The following is a 16,306-nucleotide window of genomic DNA, read 5'->3' on the forward strand; positions in this document are numbered from 1 at the left end:
TTAACTTTGGTATGGTGCTTAATTTAGAAATACTTCATGAGGTGATGGTCATCTATTAATAAATCATTGTGGAGAATTGACTAATATGTTATTGAATTAAATAAGAATTAGAATTAACCTAGTCTAAGTATAGGATTCAACTCCATTCACTTTCACACCAGTACTAAAAATCGATGTGTTGGGTCAAAAGAACATCTCTCCCATGTGGGAAATCAATCACTCTCCCAGAAGGCATATAACTTACCCACTTTCTTGACAGGGACAACCTATCGTGTAGGGATTCTAATTAAAATCAAGATTGTATCATGAAAACAACATAACCTAACTTAATGTGTATATGCTCGTAAATCAACAACATAGTGTCAATAACCAAGCTCCAACCAATGTCTCTTCTAGTTTCACCAATGGGGTAGCACTTATTTAATTTTCCTTCCTCTCGGCTTCATATTGCATTATTCATAGCCCACACACAAATATTGAAATGATTTGTGTCAACCACCTGGGAATAACCTTCTGCTGTAATATTTTCCAATCCCTTCATCAGCATTTTAGAAGTTGGATCCTTTGTTGGCCCAAGGCTTCGAGGCTTGCAATGTGTTGGAACAATTTTTCACTTGTTTTAGAAGATCATTTACTATTTCACTGTAAATAGGTTTGGCTTTGGAAGTCCGTAAAATGCTAGTTTTGCCATTGTATAATAGTTTACTCCTATTTCATAGATATAGCAATGTGTAGAAGAGTCGAGTATCTGAAATTCCTATTTGGATGCACTAGAAAGCATAATTTTCCATGGGAGACAAGTCTACCCCATGAAGTGATCCCAATGGGCCTCAATCCAAAGGTTGTTTTTCTAGACCTAAGCTCTGGAATTATCTCCTAAGGTCATGTACCTTTGAGAACCAAGTGTAATCTTTAGGTCCATGGTATTCCAAGTAGATGCAGGAGTCTCAAGTTGACTAGATTTGACGCTCGAGAGCAGATCACGACGACATTCTATCTGTGGTTAAGCAGCAAGGAATTGATCCTTTTCCTTCCCCAATAGAGAGTTCGAATATATATCTACATAATCCCCATTAAAGTTACCATTTCCTAAATCCTGTAACGTCTCATTTACACTTTCTTGGTCATTAGATCTACTACTTGAACCATAATGGTTGCCAATCGGTGCACTTTCTTGTTCCTTATGCTTAGGTTTTTTGTTGTTGAAGCCCTTGAATCTACTTCTCCCTCTACCCTTCATTTCTTTGTGTTGCTCGTGGCGTGCCATCCAATTCATAGACAACATAAATCTAGGATTTGGGGATATGAAATTTCCTTTCGTAGAAGCAAGGAACGATCCTTGCAGGATGTTGTCTACCATCACCTGGCATTATTTCCAGTTCCCAGAAAGAAAAAGGTCGATTGATCCATATATCTGATTAAGAATCCTACTGCAAGCATAAAAGAGACTTGAATATATCTACACCACCCACCACTCAAACTATTTTTATGGATTGTCATGTCTATTTCTCTTCGATTTGCAAATGAATAGAGGGAACTTATTCAAAGGAAGAAGTATAATGAATAACAATTAAAAAATAAATGTTGTTTTGTAGTTTAACAATGTTTCTTGATATATTCTGAGAGTATCCTTAATAAATTGGTGATATTTATAAAAATTGTGACACAAAAATATACCAAAGTCATATAATGCAGGGAGAAAATTGAACATAATCATTCTGAGAGGCCCATGGTTTGCTATGCATTTTGGAGAGGCTCATATGAAATTAAGAAATGGGCACTAAATTGGTTTACGTATCATTATATGCAAAACAAAAATACAAAATCTAGAACTGCAAGTGAAACCGAGATTAAAAGGGTTTTGTAAACATAGTTATGTAGTCTGGCGCTACAAATGAGGTCCCAGATTAAATGGATTTGTCAATATCAAGCCACTATACATCTATGACTTGAAAATCCATGTTAGGTAAGGGATTTTGGATCTCGTGTATTTGAATCGGGAAAAAATACCCAGGTTTACATTAAGATAAATTCGTTCAAATGTTACTTTACGAGGCCTTAATTGCTCGGGGGCGCTAGTTATGAGATATGTGAGACCAACACGCCCATAAAACTTGGCTAAGAAAATAGTGGTGTTCTCTTGCAACTTTGTTGTCCTTATCCAGTGAAGGCAGGGCATGAGAACACAAAATTCACTACAACCCTTGTGCAAGAGGCGAAAGCCATTGTAGCTAACCCTCATTATTATATGAATATCTGACAAAAGAAAACAAGCACAAACAACAACACCAAATATATTATACATTCAAATTTCAATCACTTTCTCATACCATGGAGAGACTGTTGACAAATGAAAATAAATATGAATATTAACTTGCACATATACGAGAAGGCATTACCGAGAGTATGCAAATCTCTGAATAAACTGCGAGTCATTAAAGTTTTCTTCCAAGAGAATATTTAATGCGCTGGGTTTTCAATTTTCGACTGTGTGATTGACAGTTTCGTGGGGCCAAGCAACCCTCAATTTCCATGACATTGTTCGACCACATTCATCATACTAGTTATAATATCATTTTCCCTATATCTTGCAGGCATTTGAGCTTTCCTACCTGATCTCCTGAGTGGTGGGGTGGTGGTTTCAAACCTTATTTGTTCATCATTTACTTTTTCTTCCTGTTGTTGTTGTTGTTGTTGTTGTTGTTTCTGTTGTTGCTTTTGTTCATCCTCTGCCTTTATTTCTTGTTGACCCTGATTGTTCTCTGTTTCTTCTTCCTCAAAGTACGGAATGTCCCATCCATCATAGTGCTCATACCAGTGCAGAAGGGGTAGTGGCAAAGGCAGAGGAGCTGCCATCCAGTGTTACAAGTGCACAAGTGGGGGCACAAGTCTTATGAGTGTCCTGAAGATGAACAAGTTGGACCAAGAGGAGCATATGTTGCTCAAACAGAGGAAGCAGAGGCACCGCCCCAGGAGGTAGAGAATGTACCAGAGATAGGAGATGCCTTAGTCTTCAATAAGGTATTGTTGGAATCGGCAAAGGAGACAATTGACCAAACCCAAAGAAAGGCATTATTCCAGACTATGTGTAAGTCACATGGGAAATGCTGCAAACAGATTATAGATAGTGGAAGCATTGATAATCTAGTTGCCATAGAGATGGTGGAGAAGTTGGGTTTGAAAAGGTTGAAGCACCCCACTCCCTATAAGGTGTCTTAGTTACAGAAAGGGCATCAACTGCTAGTTGATGAATAGTGTGAGGTTGAGTTCCATATTGGCAAATATAGGGACAAGGTAACTTGTGATATCATGCCTATGGACGTGTGCCATATTCTGCTAGGTAGACCATGGCAGTATGACCGAAAAGTGGTTCATCATGGAAAGACAAACTGCTATAAGTTTGTCAAGGATGGGATTAAGCATACGCTTGTACCCATCAAGGAAGAAGAGATAGCAGAAGCTAGTGGAGCCAAAGCGTTGCTGGTGGGAGGAAAATAATTTTTGAAGCAGATTGAATATAATGAGATAAAGTATGTTGTTGTAAGGAGGCCGACAACAATTTTGTTACATATTGAAATTTCAGACTTACCTGAAGAAATTCAGGATATATTGCATGAGTTTAGCGACATTGTGGTGGATGATTTACTAGATAAGTTACCGCCCAAGAGAAGTATCAATCATCACATAGATTTCATACCTGGAGCTATTTTACCAACAAGGATGCTTACCGATGAGTCCTAAGGACAACGAAGAGATCAGGAAGAAGGTACAGGAATTGCTGGACAAAGGATTGATACGAGAAAGTTTAAGTCATTGTGCAGTTCCGATAGTTTTAGCTCCCAAGAAAGGACGAGAGTGGCGAATGTGCACTGATTCAAGGGCCATCAATAATATTACCATCAGTTACAAGTTCCCATTGCCATGAATGGATGACATGATGGACTTCTTGAGTGGAGCAGCCTATTTTTCGAAAATATATCTGAAATGTGGATAGCGCCAGATCAAAATAAGAGAAGGGCACGAATGGAAAATCGCTTTCAAAACCAATGAAGGTCTGTATGAGTGGTTGGTGATGCCATTTGGGTTAAGTAATGCCCCTAGCACTTTCATGCACCTAATGAACAAGATTTTGAAAGAGTTCTTTGGGAAATTTGTGATTGTATATCTTGATGATATATTGATTTTCAGTAAGACCAGAGAAGAACATTTTCGACATGTTAGATATGTGCTGGAGAAATTACAGCAAAATAAGTTGCTCATAAATTTGAAAAAATGTCCTTTTTTTAGAAGGACTTAGTCTATTTGGGTTTTGTGATTTCAGAAAATGCGCTAAAAATGGACCCAGAAAAAGTTGCAGCTATAATCAACTAGCCATCCCCTAAGAGTCTATTCGAAGTTCAGAGTTTTCACGGGTTGGAGAGTTTCTATCATAAGTTTATAAAGGATTTTAGTGGGATCTACACACCTATGTTGGACACCATTAAAAAGGCAAGTCAACCTTTCCATTGGACTGAAGTGGCAGAGAAAAGCTTCCAGATATTGAAGAAGAAAATCACTGAAAGGCCAATCTTGAGATTGCCTGATTTTAACAAACTTTTCCAAGTTCATTGTGATGATAGTGGTACATCCATTGGAGCCATACTCAGCTAGGAAGACAAACTAGTGGCTTACTTCAGTGAAAAATTAAATGAAAGTAGGCAGAAATACACATCTTACGACAAGGAGTTTTATGTTGTCGTCCAAGCATTGAAGCATTAGAGACACAGTTTGTTGGGTAATGAGTTTGCCTTGTTTTCTGATAATTTTGCATTGCAGTATGTTACGCAGAAGCATAAGCTGAACCAGAAGCACGCGAAAAGGGTTGAGTACTTGCAGAGTTTTACCTTTGTATTGAATAATATCAGTGGATAGGCCAACAAGGTAGCAGATGTGTTAAGCAGAAGAGTTTTACACTTACAGGAGAGCACAATACAAGTGTTGGGTTTCAAACACATGAAGGACTTGTATCAGATAGATGAAGATTTCAAGGAAGCTTATGAAGCTTGCCAAAACCCCTCGTTGAGGAATAATAGTCCATGGTTGGACTATAACTTGCAAGAGGAGCTACTATTTAAAGGAGGAAAACTATGTATTCCCAAATGTTCAAAGAGGGAGAACATCATCTGGGAAAAACATAGTGGAGGTCTTTCTGGAAACTTCGGCATTGATAAGACCTTGGATAAGCTCAGTCATTTTTATTACTGGCTGAATATGCGAAGAGACGTGCAGGGATATGTGACAAGGTGTAAAGTGTGTCAGTTGGCGAAAGGACACAGTCAGAACACGAGACTCTACACACCACTACCTATTCCAAGTAGACCATGGGACTCAGTTAGCCTAGACATTGTCTTGGGTTTGCCAAGAACACAACGAGGGTATGACTCCATTATGGTGGTAGTGGACCGGTTCTCAAAAATGGCACATTTCATCCCTTGCAGGAAAACCAGTGATGCCACTCACATAGCACACTTGTTTTTCACTGAAGTTGTCAGACTGCACGGCCTGCCCAAGTCCATTGTTTTCGACAGGGATGTGAAATTCATAGGGCATTTCTGGCGCACCTTGTGGAAAAAGCTGGACATACAGTTGAATTTCAGCTCTGCTTATCACCCACAGAGCAATGGGTAGATGGAGGTGGTAAACAGGAGCTTGGGAAACCTACTACAGAGCTTAGTTGGAGAAAATTTACGAATGTGGGATCATGTACTTGCCCAAGCGGAATTTGCTTACAATGATTCACTGAATCGAAGCATGGGAAATAGTCCTTTTCAGATCTTGTATGGAATGCATCCTCGCAGAGTGCATGAGTTATGAGATCTGGGACAGTTGGAAAGAAGGAATGCTGACGGGGAAGATTTCGCAAGAGCAATTAATGACCTACATGAGCAGGTAAAGTCAAAGTTACAGGACATCAATGAGAAGTATAAACAACAGGTAGATCTGAAATGGCGGGAGGTACAATTTAATGTAGGGGACCAAGTCCTAGCACATTTGCATAGAGAAAGGTTCCCTAAGGGTGAATACAATAAATTGAAATTTAAGAAAACTGGAACTCGCAAAATTTTACGTAAATTTTCTACAAATTCCTATGAATTGCAACTGCCTCTAGTAATAGGCATATCACCTATCTTTAACGTTGCAGATCTGTTTCCATACACTGCCAGTCCTGAAGACGATAGTTCGGCACGGCCAAATCGGGATACCTATAAAGGAAGTAGTTCTTGGATGAGGCAAATTCCTTCAGCTCATCCCCTTGAGATCGAGAGAATCCTCGATACACAGGTGGCCAGGCAGACTTGAAGAAAAGAGTACCTACAGTACCTTGTCAAGTGGAAGAACCATCCCATTGAGGACAGTTCATGGCTTGACACAGGATAGATACAGTGTGCAGGGTATTCAGTCGAGGAGCTCATGGACCAGAGCCATGGATTTTTATTACCCCGGGAGCCTGATGAAGGAGCATCCAGCTAGGGGAGATCAAGGCTGGAGTATTTGTGTCAGTAGACTAGAAAGGTTCACAACTAGTTTCCTAAGTCTCATTTAATTCTTTTAGTTAATATAATTCAGGATTTCGTGGCAAGTTTAAGGCTGTCTCTGCATACTATTTTTATTTTCATTACGTTTTCTTTTAAATTTACTATTGTAGGTTAATTTTAGAATCTAGATAAAAAGAAATGAACAGTTATCATCAATAACCATATGTAACTGCTGATAGTTTTAAGTAACTGTACAATAATCATTTAAAAAATGAAAAATTCAAAAACTGTAACGATTCCATCATAGCTGAAAAGAATAGAAACATACAAGCATTTTTTAAGAGAGAATCTGAATCCATTTCCATTGCAGCAACAGATTAATTTCTTCCTAGTTAAGAACTGAGTGTGTTCCATAGTAACCACAAAGAACTAGCAATTTAGTTTTTCTTAACAGCCACCGAGAAAGTCAAATTCAGTGAAACAACAGAGGGCCTTGAGGAAGAATCAACCACAGATACGAGGGTGAAATAACCAACGGAGGAATCAAATACAGTTACAACCAACATCTACATTTCCTGAGTATACAAAGAACCTGGAAAATACTACAGTCACACATCGACGGAGGGTTTCATAGAACCAATAAACACAGTCATAGTAAGGATGCCACATACATCTATAGGTACCAGAATATATAAATATATTTTCTTTTTCCTTTCAAAATCTTTGCATAAACATATACACAGAAGTATCAAAAATATTTACAGTCCAAGTTAAGGATGAGATTGTAAACTGTAAAGACCAAACGGCGAGACCATGGTTTGAAACCCCAACTAATAACTTAAACAACGTTTAGACATAAGTTACAAAATTCTTTAAGGCCCGAAGGCATTCAGACATAAAGCCAGTAACAGAGAGGCTGAAACCCTCGACCACAAACCAGAGACAACCAACAGGTAGCAAGAGTGTCGAGACAAGAAAACAAACAAAGCAACATGGAATGACCCTACCCGTTCCAACATGTGGGCAACAGGACCCAAGACCAGCAACCAGGACGGCTCAACATCCACCTATAACCACCAAGAGCCAACCATCAGCAAATAGAAGTCACATTCTGAAACTGAAGTAGAAAGATAGGGGTAAGGGTTTACAGAGTTGGAACTTACCAGAGGAGACGAGCTCGCGCAGGAGAAGGAGAGCTTTCGACTAGGTCACAACCACTAGAGTGGACCCTACTCACAAGGAGCGAAAACCCTCAGTACTAACAAAAAATCAGAGAAGTTTCGTGAATCAAAGATAGAGGGCTTATCTGTGAAAACTTGTCGAGCAAAAGCTGAGGGATGGGTCACCCCGCGACTGTGGCCTAAGACAATTGACAAATTGACAGTTATACAGTGAAACAATTGCACAGAAAATCGAAAGCTTAAACAAAATTATAACCAAAGGCACAATCTTAAAATCAAAGCGACCATGAAGTGAAACAGTGCCCACAGAACCATCAAAGAGGTAGCTAACACCACCATCCGAACGGAGAAATCAACTTGCAGAACCCTGAGACTTGGCGTCCACAGAGCTGAGCTTCAAAACCCCTAAGAGAACCAGCGAACAGAGAACTGCAACCAGAGCAAACACATAACCAGAACCCTCGGCTACGAGAGCAAGATTCGTGACCAAGGTGTGCAGACAGAGACCCATCGAACCCTCACCAACTACAAAATGAAACCAGAGCATCAAACCCTCTCGGCAGAACAGAGAAATGTTGGGCACAGTGACCAAATGAAGGATTAGGGTTTTTCGGGAGTGTAGTGTAAAGGCGAGAGAGTAGAGCCCGAGGTTGGGACAAGCGTCCCCCTCACAATTAAGAGTTGGTACCAAACAATTAATCACACAATAACGCAAATCAACCACCAGATATTATCACAAATCACACATTTAATAATTGACGGGGTACAATAGGGCTGGTCCCATCACGTTGGCCTTCATAGAACTTCTGTTTGGTAACTGCCTCCTGGAAACAACATTGCAGTGTTATCCTACACGGCCAGCTCCAACCCCATCATACACGCAGTTGGGACTCCTTCCTGGCCCAACTGATGATAATGAAACATGCACATTGCATTGTACCAATAGTAGCACTAGCAGTGGCAACAACAGTATCAGCAGTACTAACATGCAAAATGGTTCGTGTACAGACTGGTCATGGGCCATGAACTTTGATGAATCAAAGACACATGACGGCTCAAGGACCGTGTTATCACTGAAAATATTTCAAAGGAAAAGGAGAGCAGAAATCTTCATCAAATTCAAGCAAGGCAGCTCCTCAATTAAGCAAGGTATTTTCTTCCAAGTTGTTTTGTCTAAAGAAATTTCAAAGGAGAAAATGTCAAAAGAAAGGAAAATATCATCATCAGTACAACCATCACCAATGTACAAGAATGACAGAAACAAGGCAGCCAGCAGTCAAGAAGAAAGACAGAGCTTTGAGGAGGTGTTGTGCCCTACAACAACCCCCCATTTCATAACGTTTTTATCACAAACAATTTACATATGAAATGGGTCCCTTTTAAAATTTTTAATTGGCATTAATAAACTTGTTCAAATAAGGTATGATAATCAAATGAATTTATGCAAAAAACCCTTGTTGAACAAATGATAAGTAATTTCTGGTTAAGTCCAAAAAAGTAATCGCAAGTTCGGTTGCCATCTTGGTTTTTCCCGATGCGATATCGCTATCGGCCATCGGCAATAGCCAATGCACACGCAAAAGGGCACATACCTTTTTCCCCGATGCGACGCGATATCGGCGATCGGCTATCGGCACGGCACTATGTCTTGTAAAAAATGTTTTAACACTCCGGCCCGATGCGATATCGCATATCGGCAATCGGTACAATCATACGCATTTTCATAAGACGTTTATATCCTTTCCCCGATGCGATATCGCTATCGGCATTCGCTAAAAGCAATTGATACACATTCAGGGGTTATGTTCGCGCGCCGAATGCGATATCGCAATCGGTGTTCGCTAAAGAACTTTCCCAAGTGACAACGCCACACTCACAACTTCCGATGCGATGTGATGACACTTAATGATGACCTCAGTTTCCATAAAGGTGATTATTTCAAAACATTAAAGTTATATTTAAATCCGATTTGACAACAACACAGATCTCAAGATACCGTTAAGTAAAGGGATAAGGTAATGCATGCGTATTTAAAGCTTTGCCCCTTCGAATTAACGAGCAATCACGATTAGACCTTTGAAAAAATCTATTACACGCTTTAAGGGGTCATTCGGTTTAATAACTTAAGTAATGGTCATTTATGAAGCTGCAGGCCGTAAAATCACCATCATTGCATCTACGATGCCTTCTCAAATCATTAGATCCGCAGCCTCTTTTAGGAATAATCTCGCCACGCTTCAAATCATATATTTATCCCGTTATGGATTGTCATTGTTATTTCTTTGTTACGATTTCTCTTGCACTTGTGTAGAATTCGACCACCGAGAGAAGTCTGAATATGATGGGAAAGAAGTTCAAGAAGGTGGCAGGTTCTACTGCGACACCTGCCTCAGGCCAAGCTGCTACACCTTCAAGGAAAGGCTTAATCTCAGATACTACATGCACTGGTCTTACTGGTACTACATGGCAAGGGACATACAATTTGCTAGAAGGAGAACAACCAGAAGCGACAGTGACGGAGGCAAGTGTAGATGAATTAAGAAAGTCTGAGGCAACTCTTAAAGATTTGGCTGACTCTTTTCTGCACAGAATAGCAGCCAGGGAACAAGTCTTGCCTTATACTGATGTGGTACGTTGGGCAATTGAAGAAATTCCTCTCACTAATAGAACCTTCGTTTCTAAGGATGGAAGGATTTTCGGCTCCTTCAAGCCTGACGACTTGAGGCGAATGTATCATTTTCCCAATCCCGAGCAAGTCTATAACAGAGCATTTGTGGAGAAATTCGCCAGAGAGAATGAATCACCAGCCGAACCTCTACGAGATTGGAGGCAAAATCCAGCAAAACACAAGCAGGATATGTCGGGTAAGTACTCCAATGCCTCTTTGGCTTCACCTTACTGCTATGCTGGAATTATGATGTGTAGATTGTGGGGATTTCATGATTCTGCAAATATCCATGTTGATATGGTTCCCTTAATGGAAGCGGCCGTCAATAGTATAATTATGGACTGGGCCACTATCCTGTCTGATAAGTTGGTCTTAGCTATTCGTGAGTTTAGGGCCAAAACCAGAGTCACTGAGAGAAAAATCCCACCTTTCTATTACTCTGCCTACATTATGGATGCCCTTTGTTTTAACTCTGAGTTTCCTGTCCTTGGTTGGAGATGGACAACCCATGACCCAACACCTATTCATTTGTATCATCGTAAATTGTGGAAACCCTCTCACAAAGACCATTTATACCAAATCTGCAATGGTTTTATGGTTCCCGTTCACTATTCTATTTTTGACAGACCTATCCCTAGGATTTCCTATGAAGCCTCTTTTGACCTACCAGCCGTAGCCCATTGGTTCGGCGAAGAATGTTTTTCTTATATCAGAGTTTTTGGAAGCAAGGCCAGGCCACATGTTCTCCCCTTATACATGCCAGACAAACTGCTAGCCCGAGAAATCTCCTATCAGATCATGTCTGAAGGTGTCACCCAAACTCTCAGAGAGGAGAAGAAGAGAGGATGGCCATCGTTTCCTTTAAGAATTGGAGTTTATACGCTGCTGAATTATAAGCATGCAGAAAAGGAAGCAGCAAAACTCCAAATGTTATCTCTAGTTTCTATTCCCAACAGACTCTATGACCCGAAAAAGACTGCCTTCATTGCCTTGGAACAAGCTAAGCTGACAAAGGTTGTTCACCAAGAAGACCAGTTTGATGACCTGTTCATGGGTGTTGATTCAATAAGCCAATTCCAACAACTTGTTGCGATGAGATATGAAGATATGGAATTAACTGAATTTAATAAACTTAGAAAGCAAAGGTTGCAAACTCTGCCTCTAAAGTTATTATCCACAACCCCAACTTCATCCTCAAGCGAGCCTGATCAGCCAGAAACAAATTCACCTCCCGTTACAATTAGAGAACAGGAGGAAAGTCAAAGAAAGCTGCAGGCAGAAAGGCATAGAAGAGAACAAATAGAAAGGCAGCAAAAAGCACAAATTGAACAAGAGCAAAGAAGGCAAAGGGAGCAAGAGGAACAGAGACAGAGAGAGATAGAAGAACAGAGGAAAAAAGAGGAAGAAGAAAAAGTAAAGAAAGAACTGGAAGATAGGCAGAAAAAGGAATTGGAGGAACAGCAACGGAGAATACAAGAGGAGCAACAGCGGGAGGCATTCGAAGAACAGCAGAGAATTGAAAAAGAAAAAGAACAGAGTAAGCAAGTCTCTGTTGATACTGAATTGATTAAAGAATGGAATCAATTTGATTCCATTATAAGTGGTAAAGAAGCCTCCAAAGACTCAGATGCCTTAAAGACTCCCGATACTACTGTTTCTCCGGTTCTTGAAGGAACCAGCGGCCCACCCACATTACAGAACGTTGAAGAAGTTACTCAGAATCCATCTGATCAAGTTGATCTTCAGGTAGAGGAAATTCCTCCTCTAGACATTTTCTACAGCCCTAAGCATAAAGCCGTTGTAAGACGCTCAAGGAAAAGGCGAAGGCTTGATCAACCTTCTGTTTCAAATGAGCAAACAGTCACGGGCAATGTCGTCTGGAAGGGAGAATTAAGTCCCTCTGAAGATTTAACAAAGCTGTCGCAATTTGCGGGAGCTTATTCAGCGGCAACCATCGACAAAGCATCCGAAGTGAGTCTTCTTTTGAAGACTAAAGAGCATGAGGTATATGCATTGCAAGCAGAAGTGATAGAGGCAAAGAATAAGGCGACACAGGCAGAAGAACAATTGCTGGCTCAACAACAAGAGAATCATTTGTTAACCCAGCAAATTGAAAAACTGAGGATAGACCAAAGTGACATTAAAGCACAAGAATTGGCAGAGGCATTATCACAGTTGGAGGCATCAAATGAGCTGTTAATGAAATCTAAAGAGGATCAAATAGTTTAGCTCTCAGCACAGCTTGAAGGTATCAAAGGTGCCAAGAGTATTGAAGATTTCAGAACAGAGGCAACTCTGATAAACGGCGCTTTGATATCTCAGATCAGAATTTTGTGCCAACAGCTAGTTGAAGCTGAGTCACTTTGTGATATATCTACAGCAGTATGTGAGCAAATCGAGAAAGCCAGGACTAACTTGGATCAGGTCGAAGATGAAATAATAGAATATATTGAATGGCAAGATACTCCAGAAGGGCAAGCTGCTAATTTAGCCCGAATCAGTGTAACATACAAGAACATACTTTTCATGGAATGGGAAACACAGGTAATGAAGGCAGAGAGGGCAGCATCCAGGTGCAAAACAATTTCCAAAAACATGATCAATATAGTCAATGATACATTGTATCTGGCTAACATGATTTCACAATGCACACCTAGAAACATAACAACCGTGAATATGCTGGAGCACAAGAATTATCCTAAGCTGGAAGAACAAGGGCGGTTAATTGCTGGAGTGAATACCTTGACCTCCGATACATACTGGCTTTTCCTGATTAAACCGCATTCTCAAAGGTCGGCTCTTAACTGCCTAACCGACGCTCTCCGATACCTGATCGCCGATTTCCAAGATGCCACATATGATGCACAGCTGACTTCTCGCCTCAATACTCCACCAGAAGTAGAGCCAATGTTGGCGATATGTCAGCGAAAGAGTAAAGGCAAAGAGACAGCTGACTGAAGCATCGCCGCCGACTGCCGAATCACCCAAATGCAAAGTGATATTTGTTGATGCCGATTTCTTAGTTTTCAGTTTTTAGATATTTAGTAGTTAGATTAGTATAGTATTTATAGACCCTTTCATTGTTTTGGAAAGGGTCGTAAAATTTTGTAAAAGACTAAAAGGCTGAAGTTTGCACTATTGTGCTTCAGTCTATATTCTTTTTGAAACTCGACCACTGGTCCTTAATTTTACTTGGAATGCTGTTTAAGTAAATTGTGCACTATTGTCGTTTGCTTGGAATGCTTTCTGGTTGGAAGGAAGGACTGCGACATAGCGATTAATATATTGGATTGATCAAACAGCTTGCATGGTACTATTATCTGTATCTGTTCTCTTTTCAGTTATATGAATTGCTGTGTTATTACTTTGCTATTATTGAATACATGTATGTAATACAACAACAAGTCTATATTTCATATCACTATTGAATGTTTTGTGATTTGTTATCTTTCACTCATGTATGTATCAATGATATAAATGACTGAGTGCAGTAATTCGCTATTATAGCTCTGCGTAACTACTTACGCAGAGCAATCTCAAATGATTAAACATCTATGCTTGTTGTTAGTGTCATCTATATGCCTGTCATTAAGCATAGGTTATCAAACGCTGTACTGTCTGAATTGATAAGTCCCGGGATTAGCTTATAGTTTTTGTATTTCTTTTATAGTTTAGTTATTTGTTTATTATCATCTCATATCTTAAATCATCCATCCATCCCGTTTACTTATAATCTTTGGGAAACTGGTCCCATTATCCCCAGTCGGAGCCACTATTCCAAACGGAAAAGGAGCTGCACTAAGTTCCGGACCGGGTGGTTTCCCCGATGTTGTTGCAACGAATTTCGGGGCACCAACATTTTTGGCGCTAGAAGGAGGGCCATCAACTATGAATGGCAAGTAGGTCCAAGCCCACAAACCATTCTAAGAGTAATTCCCCCTCCAAACCTTCTTCTCCTTCTCAATCACATGCTGGTTCTCCAGCACATGATCAAGATAAAGAAGAAACAACCACCACTGCTCACACCCATAATATTTCAGAACATTTAAGTCTTGAATCCCCTGAAGTTCAGTCTCTTATCCATAAACTTCATAGCTTCTCGATTTCACCTCAGAAATCTGAAGTATCACAAAGCAGTGTGACTTCGCAGTTAAACTTATCTCATCCACTTACCAGACTTCAGAGTGAAAAACTTGGTATTGAACCTACTGAGTTCCCTTTACCCAAAAAGAAAAGGGCTAAGAAGATCACTGAAGTATCTGATAGTGAAGATCTTTCTTCCATATCTTCCATATCAACTCCTCCTCAGCGAAGTCAACCATCCACTCCTCCATTACACATTGTTGTCCATCAGGGAATAAGTACTACAGCATCTCAAGCTACTGTCTCTCTAACAACTTCTTCTCCTCAGTCATCTGGAATACCAATAGTAGTAACAACTAATATCACCAGCATAATGGCAGACCCATGGACTCAGCCAGGTGCAGTCAATATGCCCGGGCCATTACATGATCTACCTGATGCTCCCGAAAAATGGTTGCCTAAGTTTAATCCAGATAACGGAACACAAGCTGAAGAACATATTAACAATTTCATGTTAGCTGTTAATCTAAAGGGAGTGACAGAACAAGACGTTGTTGTAAGGCTTTTCCCTTATACTCTGCAAGGATCGGCAGGATCCTGGTACTTCTCATTACCTTCTGGTTCTATTACCAGCTGGGCTATGTGCCAAGAGAAATTTCTTATCAAATATGGAGATGACAGGTCTCTGGCGACTCTAATAAACGACCTCTCCAATTTGAGAATAGAACATAGAGAACCAGTAAAAGAATTTAATGCCCGATTCAATAAACTCTTAAATAAAATCCCCACTGCTTCTAAGCCAAGTGAACAAATCAGAAGCGAATGGTACATTACTGCTCTCCCTTCCAACATAGCTATTTTTGTTGACAGGGCTGGCAAACCTACCTTAGCCGAGAATATGAAAGAAGCACTTGCCGTCGAAAAACGGATAAATGCCCTAGAAAAGAAAGCAGTTTTGGAGGATAGAAAATCTAAAAAAGTTTTATTTAAAGAAGATTCCAAGAAGAAAACCCCAAAAGATCCATACGACATGGAAGGTTTACAAAAGGTCCTTAAAACATTGTCTAATGAAATGGTCGAAATAAAAAAACAGGTGGCTGAAACTTCAACCAAAAGACCATTCAGAACTTTCAAGAAAACTGAAACAAAGCCACCCAATGTTATATCTAATGCAGACTCTGAACAAGAAGATGAAGAAGAAGAATCAACCTCTCAAGAAGATGAAGAAGAAGAAGTAGTTGAGTGTCACGGTATGTGGGATTTTATACTCCCAAATTCTGACACTGAAAATCAAGAAGAAGCATTTCCTGTTACAACGAGAAGCAAAATTGTTTCTGAACCTACTCAAACAACTACAAAAAAGAGGAGTGCAAGTGCTGCCACACCAAAAGAAAAAGTTCTTGCGAAGAAATCTCCGGTAGCAGCCCCTCAAAACCTGCCTCCAATTTCTAATTCTCCTTCAACATCCAAAACACTAGTGGTATCTGACCATATGGAGTATAATATTGTCGATGACATGAAAAAGACCAAGGCAAACATAACCATGTTTGAACTAGGTAAATTAAAACATCAGCAAAAATTGCTCCTAAGGGAATTTAACGCTATTTCCTCTTCCCCTCTTCCCAGTTAAAAAGCTGCTAATGATTCAGGACAACCCCCTCCAGATATGGTCGAGGCTACCGATTTGGTTTTGATTGGAGATAGATCCAATTCTCATACCCCACCTTTCTTGCTCACCTATGAAATCTATAATCGAAATCTGCATAACTGTTTAATTGATTCAGGGGCTTCATCCAACATTATGCCAGCTTCAGTTTGTTCTAAGCTGAACATAGAACCCCAGAAGTCCGCAATTCACA

This window comes from Pinus tabuliformis, chromosome 8, assembly GCF_031772625.1.
Source record: "Pinus tabuliformis cultivar Carrire ecotype Pingquan chromosome 8, CPIR1, whole genome shotgun sequence".
NCBI lineage: Eukaryota > Viridiplantae > Streptophyta > Pinopsida > Pinales > Pinaceae > Pinus > Pinus tabuliformis.